Here is a 22,292-nt window from a genome sequence, read left to right as displayed (position 1 = left end):
GCCGGCCACTCTCTGAACCTCCAGGAGAGAGAAGATCATTCAATTTGAAACTCATAGACAAATGCAGAAAATGTCCGAAGTTAACTGACATACTAAATTCTGCAGCGACATGTTTTTTCCATTAGAAATGAATGCATAGCGGATGGTGCAAAGTAAAAATTAACATTTTCTGCTGATATGCTATTTTAGTGCACAGTTTGTGCCACTGAAGACAAATACCTCATAAAATGTTAAGTGGGTTCTCCCAAGCATGGCAATGCCATTTATGTGGAGGTAAACTGCTGTTTTGGCACGCTGTAGGGCTCAGAAGGGAGGGAGCGCCATTTGGCTTTTGGAGCACAGATTTTGCTTGGTAGTAGTTGTTTGCTGAATTGCTGGTATTTCAGTTTATAATGTGGGGGCATATGTAAGCTGTGCGGAGTACATCAGGGCATAATAAGAGAGTATAATAATGGGGTAAATAAATAATTATACATAGATATGTGGCCGGTGGGAATCTGGCATTGTTTTTTATAAAAAATGTTTGTTGTGTTCACCGTGCAGGAAAAATAACATTATAGTTTTACAGTTTGTGTTGTTATGGACGCGGTGATATCAAATATGTTTACTTTTTTTTAACGTTTACATTTTTTTCCTATAATAAAAGACGTACAGGAAAAAAGTCTGTTTGTTTTTTTTACTTGAAACTTTTATTTTTCCACTTTTATTCAACATTTTTTCATTAACCTTTTTTTTTGTCCCACTAGGTGACATGAAGGCCTGCACTTCTGATCTTTACTCTAATACATTGCACTTCCCACGTAGTTCAATGCATTAGAGCTGTCAGTTATTCACTAACAGCAAGCCTAATTGGCATCCATAAGTGGCAGACCAGGAGGCCATCGTTAGCCTCTGGGTGCCATAGCAACGATCGGCAACACTGCGCATCGCAGCGATGCCGATCAGCTAAAAACCACTAAGATGCCGCGATTGCTTTTGATCGGGGTATCTAAGGGGTTAATGGCAGGGATCAGAGCTAGCTCCGTTCCCTGCCATTACAGCACGGTGTCAGCTGTAACATACATCTGACACTGGCGGCTGATGTCGCAGACTCAGCTTTTGGGCCTGCGCCATCTTGTTTCTGGGGACGGAAGCCTTTTAGATTCCGCCTCCAGGTGGGACCTTGCAGGCTTCCATACTTGGCAGACAGGTAGCCATTTTTAGTCCTCCGGTCTGCCGGAGCAGTCATCGTAACCTCGCGATTACATTGCTGGGTTCCGATATGCTGGTAAAACCCCATAGATGCAGCGCCCGCTTTTGAGCGCTGAATTTTAGGGGTTAATCGGCCGGATTGGAGACTAGCTCTGGTCCTGGCCATGCAGCAGGGTGTTAGCTGCAATATACAGCTGACACCCGCTGGCGATGGTGCGGGCTCAGCTTCTGAGCCCGCACCATCATCATCGCGTACTATTACGTTGCTTTGCCTTAAGACCTTGGCGACAGCAACGTAATAGTACGTGACATTACGCCAAGGGGTTAAAGAGGTTTACGTTCACCTCAGAGTGCTCTATGTCTAATGTTTAATTCAACGTCTTCACTAGCCAGGATTCCCTTAATGTTTCTGTGCGTTTTTTAGATTTCATTTCTTTGCACTAGAGATTTGTTTAATTACTTTACATAGTTGCTACAGGATTGTGGAGTTCCTTTCTTTGACCACATCTTCTGAGTATAGATAGAGCGCTGCTCTTATCTGTTTTTCTCAGAAGTAACAGACATGTTTTTAATATAGTACAAAGCAAGTCTTTCTGTTCCCATGATTTAGAATAAGTAGAGATGAGAAAATCAATTTGCTTGCTCTGTGAACTAAGATGATATTCTGATTAATTTTCTGATTCAGTAGTATGGAAAATCTACTTATTAATCATGCTTGCTATTTAATTTAGAGATTCTTAATTTTAATCTGTCACCATCTTTCCGCTCTTATTTCCTTCCAATGCAAATGAGTTGGTAGAGTAACATTCAGGGATATTCCAGCAGTTTAAACAAACACGAAATTGCACATGCATCCTGGAGTTTTATGTTAAGTGGAAATGCAGGTGTTTTCTTAATAAATTATATGTAAGTCTGTAAGACCTCTGTGTAATACACATACTTGCTATTCTATGTTATTAAAGATGTATTTTAGACTCAAACCTCCATGGCATAACCATAGCATACTTTCTTGGCTATTTCCATCACTCTCCAAAGACTTTCATGGACAGAAGTGCCGTTGCTTTGCTTCTGGGTAGCAATAGGGAGTGCAGTACCCCTTTTCCGCTAATCATGGGCCTCCAAGAGATTAAACATTTAAGGTATGTCACATGGAAACCTAATTCGGCACGCATTGGTGTCACAATAAATGGGTATGTGGACCCACAAGGTTGCACCACCGTAGCGGAGTAGCAGCTGGCCAAACAACAGTCTATAGAGTCTATGCAAAGTCCTAGCACAAGAGTACCTGTAATAGTCCAGACAGTAGCAGAGGCTTAGGCACAGATGGAACTTTAAGGTAGATGACGCTACACATGGCGGATGATATCAGACGTGGCAGATGACACCAGACGTGGTGTATGACAGCAGGTGAGACAGATGCTACAACACGACTCCAACACTAGAAGAGGCTCAGGAACAAACACAGCCAGGGAATACAGGTAGCAGGTCACAGGAACACTGGGAACAGGATACGACTAATGGACCATTTGCTAAGATATACTAACATGGGAATACACAACAAGGCTCGGGCAAGGAGTGAAAGGGCAGAGCCATTTTTATAGTCCAGGGTAATCTGGGATGATTTTGTAATTATATTCATGTGCGAGAGCTGGACCTTTAAGGCCGAGAACGAGCACACGCACCCTAGAGACCAGTGCAGAGCCGGGCGGATGAGAGTGCTGGCGTCTCCTGGGAGGGAGACGCTGGCCTGGACACAGAGGTCTGTGGTCACGGCCGTCGGGGGTTAAGTGAGAGCAATGAAAAATAGTTACCCAATTATGTAACAACGTAACTTGTATCCAATCGTAGCTATGTTGGCTGAGAAGTGTGATAACCCATAGCAACGATTGAGTTACATCGTGATCTTACATGAATCAGAAGGACTAAAGAAGAATGAGTCACACACTTGGTACATACCTGAAGGACTGTTTTCCATTTCAATATTTGTGGGCATCGCACAGGTTTTATTGATTTTTATATTGTTAGGTTTAGACCTCATGCAGGCAAGAGAGCCATGTGCACAGAAGCTGAATGAAGGCACATGGAGTCTCTGTGACTCCATACTATTTGCCACTGTATGGTGCCTCCAGATTGCAACATATTATGTGTTAGCATGCCACATTTCTTTCTCTGTTAGATTTCTATGGATAAACTTCCTAATGCCTCCGATTTCATACATACAGAGGTACAGTCAAGGCCTACAGACTTCTATGAGTACTGAATTATGATGTCATACAACTTGGAGGTTGTACAAAGCTGCGATAAGGAAGTCTGCATGAACCCTTGGTTAGAAAATAGAAGTACACTTTTAACCAGTTCAGGACCGGGCTATTTTGCACCTTCAGGACCAGACACCGTTTAGCCATTTTTAGCACGTGTTAGTTAAATGGCTATAACTTTTTATTTGTTGGGCTAACGACGTGATTTTTGCGACGTTTTTTCCGTAGACAATGCAGGTTTCTTTTTTTATCATTTTTAGACACACCTTTTTTGCTGTTTTAGAATTTTTATTGATAAAGTTTGAAAATAATAGTAAAAAAATAAGCTTTTTTACTTTTCAGCTATTTTTTTTTGATAATAACATAGTTTTATAAATAGACCTTTTATTTGTAATCGTCATTGTTTACCGTAAATTTTAATATATTACATGTCTATATTATTGTAATTGGGTCAGCGCTAGCGTTACAACAATGATTGGCGGGGGGGGACATTTTTTTGGGGGGTGGGTATTTTATGTGTATTTATTATTTAATTTTTTTTTGCACTTTACTTTACTATTTTTTTATTACTATGGTCTGTCCCTCAAAGGTCAAAAAAGACCTTTGGGGAACTTTATATTTTTTTTTTCTTTCTTTTACACCATGTTTTTCCACTGTAACTGGGGCTGCACAGCAGCCCCAGTAACAGGGGAAATCAGCCCTCTCATAGTGACGATTGTCACTAATAGGGCTGTACTGGGTCTTGTAAGACCCAGCAGCAGTCTGTCACTAACGGCATCCGGCGATCATGTGACCAGTCACATGATCATCGGGAGGAATAGAGATAGCGCCGCTGCTGCTGTCTCTATTCCTATACACAGCGTTCATTGGGCGCTGTGTAAAAAAACATCGGAGAAGACAGAAGCAACGAAAGCTGCTTCTATCCTCTCCTCAGGGTCCCCGGCAGTGACTGACAGACGGAGACCCGACATTAAGCTGTTTTAAGGACCCTGACCGCTGGCCGTAAAAATACAGCCAGCGGTCGGGAACCAGTTAATGTTTAAATTACCAGTATTCAGTGGCGTAGAGAGGAGACCTCACAGCAAAGATCAAAATGGCACCAAACCCGGCACAAAAGTCCCATTATGGTGCCGAGTTTTGTCATCCAGGACAGAAGTGAATTGGTGTTTGTTTCCTTTTCTGCGCCCTTTCCAATAACCAATAAATAGTTCTGTACTCCAATGGAACCAATAAAAACTCCAGCCTGTCCCGCAAAAAACAACCCTCACACAGCTCTATATATGTAAAAATAAAAAGTTATGGCTCTCAGAATATGGCGAAACAAAAGAAATATTTATTTTTTTAACAAATAGTTTTTTTCTTTGTAAAAGTAGTAGATTATGAAAACAAAACTATCACCGTAATCGTCTTGAACCAAAGAATAAAGTTAACATGTTGTTTTTCTCGCATGTTTAATGTTGTAAAAAACAAAATTCAAAAAAGCAATGGAGAAACTGTTGTATTTTTTCTATTCCAACCCACAAATAATTTTTTTTCTGTCTTTCAGTACATTATATATAAAGCGGACGGGAAAAAACAAACACAAAAGAACGAAAAATGACCGGTTCTTAAAAGGTTAAATTTGCAATTTTAATAAAAAATAAACAAACAGACATCCAATAATCTAATTATAGGCATTTATAAGACATACAGGCACAGAGAATACATTAACTTTCCTATGCTGCATGTCTAGATGAAAGGAACCAGACCACTTTTGTAAATAGTGATATTAAATTATCTATGTCCATGGACAACAGAGTTTGCATTTCTATATATTTATGTGATACCTTAATAATTGTCTTTTATATATTATTTTATATATACGTCCTGGTATGGTTTAAATCCTTAAAGTGATTTAAGAATTATTGTTGAGCCACTGTGATTGGAGCCCGTGGTAAAAATAAATGTTGCTATAATGACAATTGAAGTTGCTTTCGGCACTGTGCACTTACTGTTGTGTAAATACGAAAGGATAAATGCATGAAAAGTTTTCTTATATAAGGTTGTATAAAGTATTTGACATAAACACAGTAATTCTGGATCACAAAATGTATCAGACAATCGCACCATTTTCATAGTGCTGCCCGAAGCTTTGCTTGGCATCGACTCTCAGGTGCCAGGTGACTTCAAATACAATCCATAGCTTACACAGCTCTCCTACAAATTACCCAGAAGAGAGCAGCTGTCAGATGATAACCACTCTATCTAATCATATAAGACAGTTCAACAGTGTCAAACAGTAGTGCCTTCATTCTCACCTTTATGCAGCAATTACAAAGATTGCCTGATTAAGTTAAGTCCTCCTGCAGAGAAATGAAAAGGAATACAAGGCACTACTAGACATCAGAGAATGGATTTATTGGACACCAGGGATGAAGCTGATGGTCTACATTTTTTGGGGACAAGGGACTGAAGCACTTAGGCTACATTCAGACGAACGTAGACAACATTGGACGTGACAAACTGACAGTTTTTCCACGTCCGAGGTGCACCCGTGCGGGACGCGTTATCACGCATCCCCCTTAGGCAAGAGTCTATGGAGGTCTACCTGAAGCGCAAAAATATAGGACATGTCCTATTTTTTCACGGACCCTTCACACGCTTCATGGAAACAACAGTCGTGTGAATGGCCCCATTGAAGTACATGAGTCCGTGTGACGGCCGTTGTTTTAACAACCGTCACATGGACTACATATACGCTCGTCTGATTGAGCCCTAAAGGGCAGATTTTCTATGACTTGCGTTTAATACGGAAGTCCTAGTCTGAAGCCCGCAGGAGTAAGATGCAACAAATTTGTTAAGGCTTGTATGCCTCCTAATGCATTTGGCACATCCTGTGCTATCTGTGTGCCACAAAGTAAATTCTCAGATAGCTACGAGTTGGCGTAGATTTCCACCATAATTTCTGGCATAAATATAGTCAATTTGTTGGGCTGCAGGTGGCCACACCCCTTCCATTAAGCACTGCCCACTTGTTTTTCAAAGTGGCGCAAGCAGCGGAAAATGTCAAAAAGTCGCAAATATGGAGTAATTTGAAACTTTTTAACACCAGAAAACTGGAGTAAAGCTCTTCATAAACTCCCCAGAATGTTTCTAAGCAGTTGGTACTGGGCTAATAATCACAGCAAACCTAGCACTGGGGAACTAAGGCCTGGTCATGAAAATAGGATGGGGGCAATAGGACCTCCTATCCAGGAGGGTTATGAGTAGGCAGAACTTAAAAGGGGGCCTTATTTTTATCTTTGATATGGCCCCCACATTCTATGTACCCCTATGTACTGATAATTTACATTGTTGTACAGGGATTATCACCTCAATACCTAACCCAACAATAATACAATGAAATACTGTGGAATGCTATATGAGAATTTTTCTTATGTTTAGGAAAATTACGACTTTCATTATACAGTGAAGGAAATAAGTATTTGATCCCTTGCTGATTTTGTAAGTTTGCCCACTGTCAAAGACATGAACAGTCTAGAATTTTTAGGCTAGGTTAATTTTACCAGTGAGAGATAGATTATATGAAAAAAAAAAAAGAAAATTACATTGTCAAAATTATATATATTTATTTGCATTGTGCACAGAGAAATAAGTATTTGATCCCTTTGGCAAACAAGACTTAATACTTGGTGGCAAAACCCTTGTTGGCAAGCACAGCAGTCAGACTTTTTTTGTAGTTGATGATGAGGTTTGCACACATGTTAGATGGAATTTTGGCCCACTCCTCTTTGCAGATCATCTGTAAATCATTAAGATTTCGAGGCTGTCGCTTGGCAACTCGGATCTTCAGCTCCCTCCATAAGTTTTCGATGGGATTAAGGTCTGGAGACTGGCTAGGCCACTCCATGACCTTAATGTGCTTCTTTTTGAGCCACTCCTTTGTTGCCTTGGCTGTATGTTTCGGGTCATTGTCGTGCTGGAAGACCCAGCCACGAGCCATTTTTAATGTCCTGGTGGAGGGAAGGAGGTTGTCACTCAGGATTTGACGGTACATGGCTCCAGCCATTCTCCCATTGATGCGGTGAAGTAGTCCTGTGCCCTTAGCAGAGAAACACCCCCAAAACATAATGTTTCCACCTCCATGCTTGACAGTGGGGACGGTGTTCTTTGGGTCATAGGCAGCATTTCTCTTCCTCCAAACACGGCAAGTTGAGTTAATTCCAAAGAGCTCAATTTTAGTCTCATCTGATCACAGCACCTTCTCCCAATCACTCTCCGAATCATCCAGATGTTCATTTGCAAACTTCAGACGGGCCTGTACATGTGCCTTCTTGAGCAGGGGGACCTTGCGGGCACTGCAGGATTTTAATCCATTACGGCGTAATGTGTTACCAATGGTTTTCTTGGTGACTGTGGTCCCAGCTGCCTTGAGATCATTAACAAGTTCCCCCCGTGTAGTTTTCGGCTGAGCTCTCACCTTCCTCAGGATCAAGGATACCCCACGAGGTGAGATTTTGCATGGAGCCCCAGATCGATGTTGATTGACAGTCATTTTGTATGTCTTCCATTTTCTTACTATTGCACCAACAGTTGTCTCCTTCTCACCCAGCGTCTTACTTATGGTTTTGTAGCCCATTCCAGCCTTGTGCAGGTCTATGATCTTGTCCCTGACATCCTTAGAAAGCTCTTTGGTCTTGCCCATGTTGTAGAGGTTAGAGTCAGACTGATTAATTGAGTCTGTGGACAGGAGTGTTTTATACAGGTGACCATTTAAGACAGCTGTCTTTAATTCAGGCACCAAGTTGATTTGGAGCGTGTAACTGGTCTGGAGGAGGCTGAACTCTTAATTGTTGGTAGGGGATCAAATACTTATTTCTCTGTGCACAATGCAAATAAATATATATAATTTTGACTATGTGATTTTCTTTATTTTTTAGAATATAATCTATCTCTCACTGGTAAAATTAACCTAGCCTAAAAATTCTAGACTGTTCATGACTTTGACAGTGGGCAAACTTACAAAATCAGCAAGGGATCAAATACTTATTTCCTCCACTGTAGTTTATCATGTATCCCGTATTTAATGTCTGTAAACAGTACCTCGAGGACTTGAGCTACAGGGGTTAGAATTAGAATATAAGTTTGCCAGCTTGACCATCCTTCACCGAGGATTTGTTAGAGCTTTAAGGCAGCCGTGTCCATGCTGTAAGGAAAAAATAGATTAAATGACTCTCGTGCCTTAAAGCATTTATTAGCAATGATATTTCTAACATTTAGCTAGTATGACAGGGACATCTTGCCTACAGGTTAAATAAAATATGAATATTTTTATTATTAAGAGCCTATATTTTATATAGTCCCATACTTTAAGAAGGTAATATTACAGCAATTTACTACTCATTGAAAAGAAATGGCAATCTACCAATTTATCCTCCTTTGCAAAGTCTTATTATGAGTTTAGGGTTCTATAAAGTATTTCAGTATTATAGTTTCTAAACATTTGAGAATAACTGCTTTATGTGACTTATTTTGTCACACTCTATAGATTGGCACAAACGTGTTAGAGGTCATTGCAATGACCTTGATATTGTTTGCCAGCACAAACCATATAAGCATTACTAGTATAAGCACATGCTTGCCTGAAATTATTAGTCCATCTAAGTACTGCTGACTCTATGTTCAAGATTGTTTGCCTACCATCAACACCTCTGATGGGTGGCAATATGGTTATAGAAGGACCTCTAGGGGAAGAAAGTAAAAAATAAAGGAAAGAAATTCCCATGTTTTTTTTTTTCTCTCGCTCTTCCCTTTTTTTCTCCACCTATTTGAATTTTCATTCATGTGATCTACACGTGTGACTTTAAGAATAAGAAGGAAGGGAGATCAGAAGGGGGGAGGTTTGTGAATTTGTCTCATTTGATAAGACTTTAAAAAATATAAAAAAAATCATTCTGAAAATATTTTAAATAAGAACTGAAAGAGAGGTATAGAAAGCCATATTAGTATACATACTGTATGGAATATTGATGTTGAAATACACATTTGTAATAGCTTATCAGAACTTGAAGTTACAGCCTGAAACCTGCTGCTCCCCTGCTCCTGTATCTCCATGAGAACATTTTTTGCAGAGTTGTTTTCTAGTTTTTCCTTCACCCAGTGCAAAAATTCTATTCATTACCCTAGACTTGTGTCTAAGTACCTTGACCAATTGTAAAAAATATTCCACAGCCCTCACTTGATTAGATTCTTTCCACTTCAATTTTGAGAAGGTGATCCAAATTCCATGTCCATAAATCCCATGCAGACAAATGACTCGGTAAGTACCTTGACCCAAGTCATAGTGGCTTGTTGGCACCCTTCCTGACACCCAGTACCTGGGGCACTTTGCCCGGTCAGGCCCCCGTTGCAATGCCACTTCTTGTTCTATACTCTGGTAGTGTATCATCCATGGATGACCTCATTCTTCTCGCCACCCATATTGACATGAGGATCCGGGAGCGATCCCAAGAGGTTCGTCGGGAGAGAAGACTTCCCAGGCTGGCTCCTATTCTCAGGATCCCCAACTCCTTTCATGTGTCCCTCCTGAAGCCTGTGGTCCTCAACCACTACACAAAAATGCCTAGCTCTGCAGTTGCTCCCAGCGCTTCTTCCAATTTATTTGAGGTTAAGGAGATCCTGCACATCAAAAAAGTAGGAGGAAGAACTTTTTATTTGGTGGATTGGAAGGGGTTTGGTCAAGAGGAGTTCCTCTATCGCTCTGGCCCGAAAAAGAGGGGGCATAAGAGGGGGGATACTATAGCGTCCATGGCCGCGGACCGTCGGGATTGCTCACACTTCTGCAGCCGCAGCCATGGATCTGTGAGCGCTGGCCCGCATCTCCTCCCCGGGAGACGCCAGCGCTCACTTCCGCTCCGGCCCGCTGTGTCCCTGCCTGGCCTTAAAGGCATGGGAATTATCAATAATTAGTCCATGATCATCCTGGACTATAAGAAGGGCCCTGCCACTTGCTCATTACCTGAGCGTTGTTGTGTTTTCCTATGGTAGTCTTGCAAATGGTCCCTTAGTGTTATCCTGTTGCCCTTGTTCCCGTGCCCTGCTACCTGTACCTACATCCCGTGCTGTTTGTTCCTGGGCCTTAAACCTGTTGGAGTCGTGTTGTGCCACCGGCTTCGCCTGCTGTGTTACACCATGTGGTGTTATAGGTAATATCATCAAAAGTAGGTTATTAAGAGGTCAGTTCATAACTCCTTCTGGCACAGAAGATACAACTGATTTACATAAGAAATGCATATCTTTGGCCATCAAAGGACGTCCACTGTCTGACAAATGTTTAATTGGCCCTTTTCTCACCAAGTTGCGAGATGTGTTGATTAAGAATTTGTCACCAGGGCCTGTATCTATCCTTAGATAGCATTCTCAGCCAGGGTTAGAAGTAATTGCCCACACATCCTGACCAAACATCTAAAGCTATGCAAATGGCTGCCTCTGTTGTGTCTGCCATGTGGACCATGAGAAACATGTGACATTGTCACATGTTTCAAAGAAAATATGATACATCAAGGCAAACCCCATCATAATTGATATTTGTAGTGACCCACATAGCTAGTTATGATCAGTGGAAACAGCCCTCATATATATGTCAAATTCACATCCCTACACCCAGAGGAACTACCTGAAACTGGCTGTTGGCTAAAAACATGGGCCTATTACAGTGGTGTTTGATATGCCCGGGTTGGTAAATGTCTCTACAGGTGAATGCAGGTAATATTATATTTCTAGTGGATTCCTGCAAGAACACCTGACCACTTTTATGTTTCTCTATAGAAACTTTGTAATGGGAGGAGTATGCTTCATTATCATATGAACAGCCTCCTCTCAGTGACATCACCAGCTAGGGGACTGGGGGAAAAAACTGGGTTTAAAATGCCAGCAGAAGTGAGGGTCGGTGTCAGTCGTTGGGGATTCAAATCTCGGTTGGAGTGACTGCCCATATTTTTAGCTGTCCCTACAGCCAGGATATCGCCGCTGTACATCATTAAGGTTTTGTTCTGTTTCTTTTATCCCTTTTATTTTCATAAACTGTTTGATTGCATTGTAACTGTATGTATATTTTTCATCTTTTAATCTGACGAGTTTTTTGTAATGCACTGCACTATTGTGTATTAAATTTGAAATATTTGTAGTCTTACAGAACTTAATCTTCCGAAGTTGAGGAACGTTACCTGTATTTTATTTTCCATTTTGATAATCTGTTATTGTAACTGGTGTTAAGGGAATATAGAGACGTAGGCCCCTATTGCCTAGATAAGTATAGGTGGTGGTAGCATACTGTGGTATAAATTATTGGGGTGTTGGAAACCTATGTGAGTAATTTAGCATAATCCTGTCATCTAGAGTGGGTAGGCATGGATTTATGTGGTAAATTAATAAACTTAGTAGTGTAGTTCACCCCTGTGACGTGACCTGAGATCGGCGATCGTCAAACACTATGTCTGGTGTCTGCTGTCAAGGTTCCATCTGTGCCTAGCCTTTGCTACTGTCTGAACCACTACAGGTACCCTTGTGCTTGGACTATTTATATATTGCCTTGGTATCCTGTTTGGCCAGCTGCTATCCCGCTACATCAGTACGGCCCAGTGGGTCCACATACCCACAGATCATAACAGGTAGTTCGGTGTAATGTTCTTATTGGGACATTGCATAGATCAAACTCACAAATTAAATCGATATTCATACACATACAGACAAAGTTGTCACTATTTAAGCATGTTGTAGAGTACAAAGTGTTGGCACATGGACATAGAAGCAGTTGAGCTGCATAAATTAGGCTTATAATTTACACTCTCAAACTGGAAAATTTAGAGAACATTCTTTTGTCACCCATTATGCATACAAGTACGAATATACTGTTCTCAGCTCCCTCCACCAACTCTCCCCATGCATATCTGTCACTTTTATTTCTATAAAAAAAAAATTCATTGTTTTAGTAGTAAATCCTAAGCACAGACCTCTTTACAAGCGTTTCATATATTACTGGGTGAGATGCTAGACTAAACTATTAATTACTTATTAATTTAGTATTTATTGCATTAATCACATAAAGTAAAGCTAAAAAAACAACTGGAATTTTAATAAATAATAATAATAAATGTAGAATGTAGTCCATAGGTTTGTCACCAAGAATGGTGAATAAAAAGTGGGCCTGCAATCTTAGACCTGTAAAGAGAAAAACAGCATTGTGTAAACCAAGGAATTGCATATCTCACAATAGCCTGTAGAACTGCCTCATAAATACTGTGTAACGGTATATTGACAGAAGGTACTAGAAAGGTCAAGATTAAGAAAGATGTTCTCTTCACAAATCCATATAGATATTAACAAAAGGGGATATGGTTAATCAAATTGTACATTATATGGCTAAACGGAATGCATCTATGAATTCATTCATTGGGTGAAAACAAGAAGTATTGAAGATTGTCACGCTCATTGAATGACCTGAAGGATCAGAAAATGTGTTTTAATTCTTGAAGACTCCGAGAGCTGTGAAATATGGTCATAGCTCTGCACACAAGGGCCAGGAATTGATTTCTACCATTAATTTTACCATAACTACCCCCTTGTGCATGTTGCTTAATATCATCATAATTATTACTGCCATATACACAGGCAAGATATAAACTTGCAAGTAACATTGATAAAAGATAATCTTCACCACACTAAGTGCCTATGGGAATATTGGAATACTGTTATACTGGAGCCTCAATCTTGGAAGCCTAGAAGCACATGCCACAGAGAAACGGTAACATGACATGTAAGCCCATCCCTTATAACCCAGATACATCTCCAGAACCAACCCTGGGTCTACTCTCAACATTGTGTTCTAGAATTCTCACTGCGGGGTGCAGACATTCGTTCAGGCAAAATAGTAGTGCCAGAACAGCAAAAACATTCATTTCATTCACCCAATTAAATAGTCCAATTTTTATAGTCAGGACTGAAGAATTCTGTCTGGCAGAAGCAAATTGATCTCATCTATCAGGACCTATGTGATCTGTTTTGATACAGCTCCAGGAATCCAAGACAGTGGATCATAAGTTTGGAGAGTCATGAGCTAGAAGAGCCACATACAACTCCCGAGACATGTTGTGGTCAGCCAGACAATATGGATTATATGAAGTACATTTTTCCAAAATATAGCAATAAGAAACCTGTTTTTTTGTGTTAGGTAACCTTAAACTAACATTTCTCTACCATTGTCCATAAGGCCTGTGTGATTATATAGACCTAATATAATCTATAGTCATGAACAAGTAACATTAAAAAATTAAAAAAAATATATGATAAAGAATTAAGGCCGGTTTCTCCTCTACCATTTTGGAATTTGTCATTGTACAAGAGCATTTCTAACTAAAAAACTTGTATGATTTTATAGGCCTCAATTGTACGATTCCTTCCCCTTAGGGCTCACGCACACAGCTGTATTTGGGATCTGTATGACATAGATGCTGAATACGGCACCTATTGAAATCTGTGGTCCCAAAATGTACCTCTGATTTCCTTTTACATAAAAAAATCAAGGCCTGTTGTATTACAGAAATATTTTCAGAGAATAGAGTGCCTGAGGTGCACCAAATGGAGGCACACAGAGTCCCATGCACTGCCATACTGGTCCTTAGCCCAGTGTGAAGTAGCAATTATTCTAAATGAATATGTGTGAGTATCACATAAGCCTTCTTGGTGCTTCCGAGTAAAAAAAAAAAGAGCTCTAGGAAAAAAAAGTACACATAGCACATGGCACAAAGGATGTAAGGCGGCACACAATGATTTGTCGGATGCCATATGTACGGAGTTATTGCTTCTTACATATGGCATCTGATACAGCATTCCACTATTTTTTTTTAATTTGTAAAAACTCTGCACACCTCCATATTAAATCAGAGTAATTTAGAGGTACACTTGTGTGGGTGCCCTATTACTACTCAATACAAAGCAGAGCAATAATACAGTTGTTTGTGTGAAGCCTTATTTCCATACAGTGCACATCTCATTTTAGTTGCGTAATCAGCACTTTGATGTGATGCTTAAAGAGGACCGGTCACGTCCCCATAAAAGGTAATCTGCTTCTATACCTGTGTGCTGTCTTGCCCCTGATACCAATGACGTTTATTTGAAGCTGCTATGTGCCTCCCTGCCCCCACAATCAGCCTCCGTTCCCCCAGCAATCAGCCCGTTCATTCCGGCATCTGATATGTTAATTCTTGAATAAAATGACAACTGGCCAATCTCCACGTGAACCTAAGCCACTCTAGATAGGTTCAGGCCCCGTTAATGCTGGGCGGTGGAAGTGAACGGGCTGATTGCTGGGGGAACGGAGGCAGGGAGGCACCTACCAACTTCAAATAAACTGTGCTGGAATCGGGCAAGACAGCAGTACAGGTATGGTGGCAGTTACTTTTTCTGCTGACATGACATATCCTCTTCAAGGGGTGCAGATGCATACACCAAAATGTCTTTATAAGAGAATATTAAAGATTCCCTTATTTATTGGGGTTTGCCCTAGACTTCTAAGACTTCTTAGGGTATGTGCACACACACACTAATTACGTCCGTAATTGACGGACGTATTTCGGCCGCAAGTACCGGACCGACCACAGTGCAGGGAGCCGGGCTCCTAGCATCATACTTATGTACGATGCCAGGAGTCCCTACTACTCCGTGGAACTGCTGTCCCGTACTGAAAACATGATTACAGTACGGGACAGTTGTCCTGCAGAGAGGCAGGGACTCCTAGCATCGTACATAACTATGATGCTAGGAGCCCGGCTCCCTGCACTGTGTTCGGTCCGGGACTTGCGGCCGAAATACGTCCGTCAATTACGGACGTAATTAGTGTGTGTGCACATACCCTTATAGTGCTCAGTTGGTTTTATGCAACAAGTTGGAGTTTTAACCCTATCATTTGCAGATAATCACAAGATTTAATTATACCCTTGGTAGATACAATGTCATTTTGAAAAATCTGTTAGTGAATGAACAACATTATAAGTGGATTGTCTTGAATCATTTACAAGCGACCTGTCAAAGCCTGCAGGTGGGGCACGGTTTTCCCAGAAGATGAATTTGCTTTTAAGAACATACGTTATAAAAGCTCTAACATTAATTGTGCTAAAAAAGTAGATTGTCCTAACAGCGACAAGAAACTTTAATAAACTCTGTGAAAAATCAACTGCTTAATTGGAATGACGGTATGTATATGTATGGACAGTTTCCTTCCATATAGCTTTCTTTACCAGCTATTTCTTTTGCGTATGCCATAGCATTTGAAAACCCAAATCTCAGGACATTTTAAGCACTTACCGCTCCCTCATTTTTGCCTGAAAACACCCCTAAATAGGCCAGAAATGCCCTATTACTTCAAATTGACCTAAACCTAAACCTAAATCTAATTCATGGGATAGCCCTCTGAAAATTGGAACTGTTGGCATGTATGATATACATAAGTAACAATAGTTTGTAAAAGGCTCACTTAATGAATCCTTAAGTGGGCTGGAGCTGGCCCATAAAGACAGTCTGTTGCATTCTTACATCCCGATTTAAAGTGATGGTGGTGCTTTTCCCATCCCTATTTCTACAATACATAACCATAGTGTAACACCTCTGTGAAAATGTATAATTATTAAACATAGAGGTAAGGGCATGATGAGCATATGACACCTAAAAACTCAATGTCTGGCAGAATATATATATATATATATATATATATGTGTGTGTATATATATATATATATATGTGTATATATATATATATATATATATATATATATACCGTATATATAAACAATCCAAAAAAATGAAGCACTCCAAGGAAATTGGTGAAAAAAAGTGGTGTGTTTATTCACCCCAGGCAGGCAACGTTTCGATTCGTCTCTATGGGATCTTTGTCAAGCTTGACAAAGATCCCATAGAGACGGATCGAAACGTTGCCTGCCTGGGGTGAATAAACACACCACTTTTTTTTCCACCAATTTCCTTGGAGTGCTGCCTCTTCATTTTTTGGGATTTCATTAACAAGGGTTCCTAGCCTCAACCTGGGAGGCCTGCACCCACTGCTGTTGCTGTGCTGCTTTACTCTTTTTCTCATTACATATATATATATATATATATATATATATATATATATATATATATATATATATACACTTGTGAAAGGTCCCATTGAGTAGGGCTGAAACATTGCATTTGGTGAATAAACAGATCCCCAACTTCTTTCACTGATTTTGGAGTGCTGCCCCATTCTTTGATATATATATCTATATATATAGATATATATAGAGGAGAATAAGTGCAGGATCTGTAGGAAGAAGGCTGGATGATAGTTCAGACACCATATAGCAAGAGTGCCCTAGAAAAGAAAATAATCCCACTGCAAGCATTATCAATAACCCAAGTAAGTAATATTTGCAGCAGTGTAAATTCCACTTACAAATGAAGGTTACCATACATGTATATTAAAAATGTTCTTCCTACTAAGAGCCTATTTACAACTGTATTGGTGTTTCCATTGTTCTGCTCCATCAGAGGACCAGAACAACAAAAATACTGGAAAGCGCTGGTTCCTTTGCATGGCGGAACTCATTGACTTTAATTGGTTCCGACAGGTTTCCGTCAGGGTGTCCGTGGTTTTACACGAACCAATAGCGCAGCATGCTGTGCTATTGTTTCTGTTTTTTCGGTCGGATCTGTGAGGGAGGCCCCTAACGGAGTTGCCAACGCAGTTGTGAACAGACCCTTACCTACAGACATCGGGAGAGAAGGCAGATAGAAGGGAAGGTTGAAGGAACAGCAGAATCGGACTAAACACAGATTGTTTGTATGTTATACACATGGTGACATATATTGTAGGTCTGCATAGGAACTGTGTACACAAAATGGTAGTTTAAAAAAAAATCAGGACAACAAGTAATTAAGACTATTTTAGATTCATCGGAGCAATAAAATAACTGAAGGCAAAATATGTATATAGCGTTTAACAGCTGTGCTGATCTCTTACAATGCAATTGCCTTTATGACATCAACGCAGAAAGATTATGGCCCATATTTGTGAATATTGATGTAATGTGCATCACCCTTTTATGCCGTGTATGTATTTTATTTCACATCAGGTTTTTGAGGTTTATTTTGTGACAAAAGTCACACACCATTTGTCGCATTTTATATTGGAGAAGGTGTGGTACTCTTCACAGGGCCGCCATCAGGAATTTCTGGGCCCCATACAGCCATGATGTCTGGGCCCCCCCCCCTCCATTACCGGGGGTGGGCAACGGAAAGTGTGGCGCTCACGTTTGTACGTTATTCGCATTAAATGATTTTTGTGCAGATGTCAATTACAGTCAATTACTGGCAGGTAGTGACGTCAACCTTGCCTCGTCTTGCAGTCTCCAGTGTTGCCAGAAAAAACCAACGTGGATACCAGCATATTACGATACCGACTCTCCAATGAGGAGTGTGTTCCATTGCTATAATTTGCTCACCTTGGGTGAAACCTCGGCTGCCCCCGAGTATAGGAAGATCCAAGCTATTCAACATAAGGATTGACCGTGGATGGAGTGGATATAAGGAGAACCTTCCATGTGGGAATTGTGATCTGCCAATGATGGGATTGAAGGGGTGAAAAACGCGATTGATATATTTTTTTAAAATCTGCCTTAACTCTACAATTGCTCCAGGAGGAGGAACATAGTGAAAAAGAGTGAACTTTCAGTCCACCTTGAGTTGCGAGATCAACATAAAGATGAGTATTCAACTCTTTATCTATATTTGCATGGCTATTATATAAGAGGAACTGCTCCTGTTGGTTTCGGACCAAAATTCTAAAAGAAGGAGGAAAAAGCAAAAACTGCAAGTGTGAACTGAGACCAATGGTGTCTGAATAAAAATTTAACGTGGATACCAGCATAGCAGGATTCCGACTCTTAAATGTAGGAGCGTGCTCCATTGCTTAAATTTGCTCACCTTTGGGTGAAATCTCGGCTGCCCCCGAGTATAGGAAGATTTAAAGATGAATATTTAACTCCTTATATACAATTGCATTGCTATCACACAAGAGGAACTGTTTCTGTTGGTTTCGGACCAAAATTAGAAAAGGAGTAAAAAGAAAAAAGCGCAAGTGTGAACGGAGACCAATGGTGTCTGGATAAAAAAATCTTCAGAACCGGTTCTTATAGCTAATCTCTTATATGGGTCTGATTTTGGCTTATGTATAGAACACCTATTACCTAGATATCTCATCATGACATGTCATTGTGTTTAGAGGGGGATAAATTAATGGCAGTAATGTTATAAAAGTCTGTGTTGGTATCCTGGCCAGGAGACATTTTTTTTTTTTTTTTTTTTTTAAATTATGTACATCTAGTTTGAAACAAATGTGTTTTCTCAAACCCTTTTCTTTTCCTATAAAAAATCTTTGTATTATGGATAAAAGAGGAAAGAGATATATTTATATATGAAAAATCTTTAAAATATATTTTTATATGGAATTTAATAAAAATGTATATAAAATTATTCTTATCCCAAAGAGTGCCTGGTATGTTTTGGAAAATATTTTTTGTTTTTTTCTTTTTGAACAGTGAAGGAAACCATGGAGCCGGCAGTGACCGGTTCATGCTCCGGATTTTGATCTATTTAGCTAAAACGTATCCGACTGTATGGCATATAGTGGGATACGTCGCCTGGGGAATGGCCCAGGGGAAACTACTGAAGTCACTGTCCATGAACACGCCCAGATGTAACACACATAATACACGCCCAGTTGGACTTTTACTTTAAACACGCCCAGTTGGACTTTTGCAAGCCTCATTTGCATAAATATAAAAATGGTCATAACTTGGCCAAAAATGCTTGTTTTTTAAAAATAAAAACGTTACTGTAATCTACATTGCAGCGCCGATCTGCTGCAATAGCAGATAGGGGTTGCAAAATCTGGTGACAGAGCCTCTTTAAGTACAACTAGGCGTGTTTAAAGTTATGTCCAACTGGGCGTGTATTGTGTATGTACATCTGGGCGTGTATTGTGTGTGTACATCTGGGAGTGTATTGTGTGTGTACATCTGGGCGTGTATTGTGTGTGTACATCTGGGCGTGTATTGTGTGTGTACATCTGGGCGTGTATTGTGTGTGTACATCTGGGCGTTTTTACTTCTTTTACTAGCTGGGCGTTGTGACTAGGAGTGTATGATGCTGACGAATCTGCATCATCCACTTCTCTTCGTTACCACTCAGCTTCTGGCAGTGCACAGACACACAGCGTGTCCTCGTTCGTCCGACGCGATGAAGTTCCTGTGGGAGGAAGTGAGTGACGTCACAGCGTGATCTCGCGAGGACACGCTGTGTGTCTGTGCACTGCCAGAAGCTGGGTGGTAACGAAGAGACGTGGATGAGCAAACACGAGTTTGCTTAAAAAACTTCTGAAAATCAGGAGCTGTTTTCCCTTGAATATCTCTGTATTTTCAGACTGTTTTTGATAATTGTGTGAACATACCCTAAGGCCTTATTCACACGACAGTGTCCCGCCGTTTTTCCCGGCCGGTTTGCATTAGTTTTGCATCCGTTCCGGGCCGGGTATATCTGGACAGTGACATCAGGGGCAACTCCTGAAGGGGAATCCCCATGTGGCCGGTGATTCCACTTCAGGAAAAGCCGCTGTCGTCTGTGTCCATTTATGGACACTGAACGTTACTGGCTTCTCTTGGTGTGGAATCCCCGGTCACAGAGTGTTCGGGGATTCCGCTTCAGGAGTTTCCCCTGATGTCACTGCCCAGATATGGACAGAGACATCAAGCGCTCTGTCCAGGAGCGGAATCCCCGAACACACAGGGATTCCGCTCCTTCAGGGAGCTAAAGTGGTGCTAGCACATAGCAGAGCGGGGACGAAGCTACAGCAGTAGCAGCCGCAGCAGCTGCTAGCGGCGCCATCGGCCATGGTAGGTGTCGCCGCTAGCAGCCGCTATGGCTGCTATAGCTGTAGCGATGCCTGAAGAAGCGCCAGGGTGGAAAGGAGGCTGATTCGCCGGGCCAGGGCAATTTGGGAAGGGAGCCAGCGCAGCGCCCTCTTCCACCTGCTGTACACCCCAGCCCTGCCACACAGTACCCCTGCACATAGCAGGGACGTCACTACAGCAGTACCCCCACAGTGTTACCTCCAGCATAGAGCGCTTCTTCTGAGTGAGATACACTCCTCCTCCTCACATGCACTCTGCGCTGTGAGGAGGAGAGAGCGAGCGACGGTAGACACGGCCATCACTCGGGACACATTCCGGTGATGGCCGGGTATTACCCGGCCCCATAGACTTCTATGGGAGCCGTGCGGCCGGGTAAACGGCCGAAAATAGGGCGTGTCCCATTTTTTGACGGCCGGTTTTCCCGGCCCGTCAAAAAATCGGTCGTGTGAATAGCCCTTTAGGGGTCTATTGTTCCTACTGCAGCCGGGTGACGGCTGATTTATGAACGGCCGTCACCCGGCCGGGAAACCCTGTCGTGTGAATAAGGGCTAATAGGCATGCAGCTTCCCTCCTCAGCCATTTTTGGGATTTTAACTTTTGTTTTTTCCTCTCCACCTTCCAAAAGCTATAATTTTTTTTACTTGAGGGCTTGTTTTTTGCGGTACAAGTTGTAGTTTTTCATGGCACCATTTATTGTACCGCATAATGTACTGGGAAGCTGAAAAAAAATTATTTGTGGGGTGAAATGCTGCACGTGCATGACGTTCTGACAAACCCCATTCACATGAGTTAGGGCTTATTCAGACTAAGGTGTTAATCGTCCGTGTTAAGGACGTTTTTTTAATGGCCGTCACACGGCTGCATGTATTTCTATGGGGCTATTCACATGGTCGTTGTTCTAACGGATCGTGTGAAGGGCCTGTAAAAAAATAGGACATGTCCTATTTTTGTGTGTTTTCACGGATCCCTCAATAGACTCAAGTCTATGAGGGATGTGTGAAAACGGGTCCCGCACGGCTGCAAATCGGCCACAAAAAACGGCCGTTCTTCACGTCTGATTTCACAAACGTTGGTCTGAATATCGCCTTCACGAACGTGTCCGTTTTGCACGCGCAAAAAACGCTGCATTTTGTCCGAGCAAAAGTTCAGTGTGGCGTCAGCATACGGTGCGCGGCTGCGTGATTTTCGCGCAGCCGGCATCATTATGACCCTCTGTTTTGATGTTACAACACAGTAAAGAAGGGGGGGCTTTTATGTTTCCCTTCTCTTCTTTACCTACTGTAGCGCGAATCACGCGCGTCACCCGGAAGTGCTTCCGTGTGCCGTGCACGATTTGCACGCATCCATTGACTTCAATGGGTACGTGCTGCGCGAAACACGGGCAAGTATAGGACATGTCGTGAGTTTTACACAGCGCACACACGCTGCGTGAAAATCACTGACAGTCTGAACGGCCCCATTCACTAACATAACTCTGTGCGACGTAATAAGTAGCACGGACGTATAACACGTTCGTGTGAATAAGGCCTTATATTGTAATTTGTAGTGAATTTTCAGTGCGCAATCCGCACCAAAAATAGGAGGCAAGTAAGTGGCTTATTCAGATGTCCATGTTCGGTCTGTGATATAAGGACCGTGTATCCGCCATATTTCCCGGACCGGCCACAGTTCAGGGAGCCGGGTTTCTAGCATCACAGTTATCTATGATCATAGTCCCTCCCTTCCCGTGGGAATACTGTCCCCGGTCCCGTACTGAAAGCATCATTACAGTATGGGACAGTATTCCTGCAGAGAGGCAGGGACTCCCAGCAACACTAATAACTATGATGCTAGGAGTCCGGCTCCATGAATTGTGGTCAGCCTGT

This window comes from Rhinoderma darwinii, chromosome 2 (genome assembly GCF_050947455.1).
Source record: "Rhinoderma darwinii isolate aRhiDar2 chromosome 2, aRhiDar2.hap1, whole genome shotgun sequence".
NCBI classification, from domain to species: domain Eukaryota; kingdom Metazoa; phylum Chordata; class Amphibia; order Anura; family Rhinodermatidae; genus Rhinoderma; species Rhinoderma darwinii.
This window is presented reverse-complemented; position numbering follows the sequence as displayed.